Source organism: Cupressus sempervirens, chromosome 3, assembly GCF_028749045.1.
Source record: "Cupressus sempervirens isolate cs-2001-9-10 chromosome 3, ASM2874904v1, whole genome shotgun sequence".
NCBI classification, from domain to species: domain Eukaryota; kingdom Viridiplantae; phylum Streptophyta; class Pinopsida; order Cupressales; family Cupressaceae; genus Cupressus; species Cupressus sempervirens.
This window is the reverse complement of record NC_143120.1, coordinates 39,531,206-39,537,205: the sequence shown is the minus strand read 5'-3', so window position 1 is coordinate 39,537,205 and position 6,000 is coordinate 39,531,206.

Here is a 6,000-nt window from a genome sequence, read left to right as displayed (position 1 = left end):
AAATAGGGGAATGACCCCTAGCTTAGCTCTTAGATACAAAAATGCATCCTTAGGTAATGGCTTGGTGACTATGTCTGCAATCTACTCTTTTGTATTCACATATTCCAATCTCACTTCCTTATCTTGCACCAATTCTCTCAAGAAATGATATTTTATTGCAATATGCTTGGCTTTGGTATTCATCACTGGATTCTTTGATATGTTGATTGTACTGGTGTTATCACAGAACATAACAATTGGGGGGTCAAACCACAAACCTGTGTCACCCTTATGTGAAGGAAAAGGCTAACAAAAGTGCAACAGTTCACCTTCAATGATATAAAACTGGTATTATTATTTAGAATTTGAACTCGATTCCCACAATTTGTGACTTGAGTTCCTTTTCTGCTAGCTACAACTTGAGTTGCACTAACTATTGTTTGGTTTCCTCTATATAAGCTAGAAAACATGTATATTTATTGAAGTCCAAGTAAAACAAATTACTTTTTATTTGATTACTAGTCCCAACTGGATTTCCATTTCCACCTAGCAGCTTGGCTTTCCTATTCATGAATTCTACCTTGAATCTAATGTTATTCAATTGTACCACACTAAGAAGATTATGCTTTAGACCTTCAACCCAATAAGCATTTTCACATCTGAGATCATTGGTTAGTGCAATACAATTTTTTCCCTTCACGTAACAAGGTTCATCATTTCCAAATCTAACACTCCCACCATCATAGTGTTCCAAGTGCTCAAATTTAGATTGATCACCAATCATGTGATAATAACAACCACTATCAATAATCCATGTATCATTCTTACTAACATGAGAAATGAGGGCCATCTTATCATTTTCATCATCAGATTCATCCTTAACAACAATGTAGACCATTTCATCTTCTTCACTACTATCATAATATTTAGCCATGGAACAAGATTTCTTACCTTTATCCTTGTAGTCTTTGTAGCTTTTGAAATCCTTCTTGCCTTTGTACTTTTCATTCTTCTTTTCTTCTTTGCCTTCTTTGTTTGGGCACCTTGTAGCAATGCAACCAATTTCTTCACAAGAAAAGTAGATCAAAGGAATTTTTCTTTTGTACTTTCCTTTGACTTTGGGAAACCTTCTTGCAAGTAATGCTTCAATGACTTCAAGATCATCATCAGAACCATCTTCATCTTCATTGTCAAAATTTTTTCTTTTAGACTTTGCAACTTTCTTCTTGAATGATAAATTGGCTTGAAATGTAGACTCAAGGTTACTGGAGTTCAAAACATAATTATCAAAATGATCTAACTCAAATGATGTCAACCTTCCCACTAGTGCATCCAAAGTAATATCATTCTTAGGATCACAACTCATTTCTTGAATAGCTATCACTCTAATTGCATAAATAGGAAGAAGTGCTCTGAGTACCTGGCTTACCACTGTTACATCATCAAAATTTTTACCCAAGGCTCTGATTGCACACACACTAGCTTTGATTCTTTCACTGCAATGTGCAATGTTATCATCTTCTTTCATCTTCATCTAATCAAACTAACCTCTATTACTTTATGTCTCAAATCTCCTTACATTATCATCACCTCCATAGATATCCTTCAATTTATTCACATTTCATGAGTAGTACCATAGTCTTTGACTTCATCAAATTCAACATGGTTGAGAGTGGAAGCAATGTTAATCATCATTATGTTATGGTTCTTTGTTTATGCAATTTGTTCAACAATCAAAGTTCCAATTGGTGCCACATATTTGTTCTCCAAATATTTCAAGCCTATGTCACCAATGGTTTCCAAATGGAGCTTCATAAGTTCTTGGAAGTTATCTCTGTTCATCTTACGAATCCCCCTTCTGTAAGACATCTTGATCTTTAGCTTAGGTCCTTGAATCCTTCTCTTCAAGCACCAAAAGCTCTTATACCAATTGTTGAAAATATAAGAGGAGTAATTGAGAGGGGAGGGGTGAATCAACCACCAAAAAAACAAATCCAAGACTCCTTAAGATGTCAATAAAATTCAAAACCAAACTCTACTGAAACTGAAATACTGTTGTAACTCAGTTAACACAGGAGCACTCGATTAACACTAAGAATTATTGTCACTTAGTAAATACTGAAATAATTGCTTCTTAAGATGTTTAGTGTGGTTAACCTTAATTAACTTTTTTTACAAAATCATAAAACAAATAACATGAACACAAGAGACACCACCATTTAACATGGAAACCCAATTTGGAAAAAACCACCAACTACAACTAGTTACTATTTTTCACTCTTTTGAAGTGACCCTTGTTAGGAGCCAACCCTATCAAAGGTTACAAAACATACTATTAGGTGTGACCCTATTAAAGGATTTAGTTCACCCTATTAGGAGTGGCCTTGTTAGAGGTCTTTAGACACTTCAATCTAGAAATGCCACCTTGTTAGAGGATTTGGCAAGTAGTTGTTAAGCTAACTCTATTAGGAGATTTGATTCACTACTACAATTATTAGAGAGTAACAATGATATGACCTGATTGTTGATGCAATTGTATTTTCTGATTTTAAATCTCTATTCTAGCTTGAATACTTGATCCTCCTTGATTAGAATGTTCTTTGCAGCTTGGTCAACTCAGATACTATGATATCCTTCTAATTGGCTTCCTTGATTTATCTTTTCAATCCCATGCTTCTTCTCCCATTCAATCCTCAACTTGACCTTATAATTATATCTTTTACCTTGTCAAGTCGGCTTGAATATAATTTCAAACAAATAAAATTCATTCGATGAGTCTTCTTGAACTAACCAACAAAACTGATACGGGAAAATCCTTTGTTAACTGACCCAACTCAGTCAACACTAACTCAGAAATGACTTTCCTTCAGACTTCCTTTGGTGACCGAGTGAGATCAGTTAACACTTGTTCCATGCCAACTTTTCTTTGGTAGCCCAGTGAGCTCATTTAACACTAGTTCCATCCAAACTTTCCTTAGGTCACCGAGTGAGCTTGGTGACCGAGTGAGCTTAGTAGACACCCACTCTGAACTTGGTTAACATTGAAACACTCATCATACGCTGGAACTTCCTTTGACTCCCGAGTGAGCTCAGCATACATTGATTTCTTGAGATATACTTTACATTTGTATAACATCAAAGACAACATACAATTGCATGATTGTATCCAACAAGATGATGATGCTTTATAGGCTTTTGCAAATATAAAGAAAGCAATAAAAGAAGCCCCAGTTCTCAAGGCCCTAGATTTCAAGAAACCTTTTCAAATATTCTCCTTTGCATTATATCATACAATTACTGCAGTCATGCTCCAGAAAAATGAAGGAGGACATGAACAACCAATTACTTTTTTTAGTAGAAGTATGCAAAGCTCAAAGCTGAATTATGATATCAATGAAAAATAAGCTTATGCTTTGGTAAAAGCAATTAAAGCTTTCAAGTTATATTTGTTAAGTGTTGATGTAATAGAATATGTCCCCAATGTTGTAGTCAAAGATATTTATAGAAAAAAAGAGACTAGAGGATGGAGATTTTGATGAATTAATCAAACCTAGGAGTTCAATATCAACATTCAAATAACCAAATTAGCGAGAGGTCAAGGATTAGCCAAACTCGTGGTTGATTCTAACTTGGAAGCAACACAAATAAATCAAGTGGAAGAAGAGAACTCTAAATTAAGCATTGAATGATGTCCTTGGTACACTGATATTGTATATTACTTGAGGCATATGAATAGTCATGAGGGTTTGAATGAGTCATAAAAGAACTATAAAGTCACAGGCAAAAAATATATCCTCATCCAAGGAGATCTTTATCGGAAAAATGAAGATGGTATATTACATTTTTGCCTAGATATTTATCAAGAAGCTATAATTTTAAAAGAGTTGCATGAAGAGGCCTGTGGAGGACATTTTTCTACCAAGACAACTACTCACAAGATTCTATGAGCAAGATATTACTGGACATATATTTGCAGGGACTATTGTGCTTATATTAGAAAATGTGTGGCATGCTAGATTTTTATAGGAGAATTGAAATATAATGGAGCTTTTCCTCTCAAAGCCTTGCAAGAAGAAGAACCATTCTAGATGTGGTGAATTGACTTTATAGGGGAGATCAATAATAAATCAAGCAATGAGCATAGCTAGATTTTAGTTACTGCATATTATTTTTCTAAATGGGTAGAAGTTATACCAACTAGATGCTCCACTAGCATGGTTGTTATATAATGAACAACATAATGACCAAATTTGGAGTTCCTCTTGACTTTCCATGAATTCAATACCATAGAGCACTTAATGCACATTCTATAGTTGATCTAATCTTATCTTCTTTGATTGAAAAGAGAAGATTCAATTTACATTCTGAACAACAAGGGACTGTGGATTTAAGTAGCACTAGCCATGATTTGATCTTTTCCTTGATCAGTATAAAAAATTACCAAGGGAATCTGTTGGGTGATCAGGAGATCATCAACAATTTTAATGATTTGTTTCATTCTTCCAATTCCAATTTTCATGAATCGAACACAAAAGATGAATCTTCCCATTCATCTTCCAAGTGAAGCAAACAAGACTAGCTAGTTTTTGAGAACCTAATTTTGAAAAACAAATCCAAATTTTAACAAATTCATGATATGAATCAAAACCTAGTTTTGCTAATTTTGCAAAGTAAGCAGGGCCTTATAGTAATGGGAAAACCCCTACCTTTGTTAGGTCATTCTAGAAGAAAGTGCATATGATCTCCATTACATATTATGCAAAAAAAACTTATTTCTTCTAATCATTCACAATCAAATATCTTGTTTGTGAGTAATGTTAGTTGCACCATTGAGCCATGGTACACGTTTCTAATTGGAAGGACTTTTGTAATTTTTCTTGTGTTATTCTAAGATCATTTTCCTTCCCCTACATGTTAAACTCTTGGGATATCATTTATGGAATTCAAACTTGACTTAGAAGTTGTAGCAATTTTGAATTTATGTTTTGTTGATGTTAGTTTTGACATTCATATCCAAGTGTTTTAATGGCCAATACAAATCTACAAGATCACATCATGAAAATCTCAAATGTTTTTTGAGAGATGTTATTTTATGATTGCACATTGTATGATTATTTTTTAAATGGTAATAGCTTAATAGAAAGACACTTTATTTATGAGTACTTGAGGATGGTGGTTCGATTCCATCATATTTTCATCTTAGGTGTCCCTCAACAAATTCCTACTAATTGGAAGGAAGCATGTAGATTATAATTAAAACCGTAAGTCATTTTAATATTACTCTAAAATAAGGCAAGAGCCTACAACACATCAATAAATTGCAATCCTTTCATCAGGGAGGTCTTGGGTTTGAATCTACTCGCTATTAAAAAACACAATCATAATTAATCTTAATAATAATAAATAAATTATTAATGAATAATCAAGGCTTCGACCAATTACCTATCAAAAATAATATTACTCTAAAATAGTTTTCCACATCATCTATACATTTCTTATCCAAGTGAATCACTCTTACAATCACATTAAAATACAATTCAAAGTATGTGTAAGGAACAAATAATATGTTCTCACTAATTTACAATCATTCTCAATGTTAATCATGAATGGTATTGAAGTGCCTAACATGATAAATTACCTAAAAAACCTACAAGTATGACTCCAAAGACTATTTCTTACTCCCAGACTACAAAAGAGAGTTGGGAGAAATACAAGAGTATGCCTACATTTAACATATTGTTTGCAAGGTTGTAATTTTATAAGAAGATTTTAGTAATTGCTTAGCCATTAAAAAATATTATTGGGTTTAATATAAGTATTTAAATAAGATAAAGAAAGGATACAATTAGGGACCTTACAAATATCAAAACTTATATTCTCTAGTTTTCAATAAAAGATATTCTCACATTTTATTTTTTCCAACTTTCTTATAAGTTATCGATGATAACAAATGATTGTTGGATTTCTTTATGAAACTTTTATGGATTGTTTATAATATAATACACATAGTTTTAATTTGTG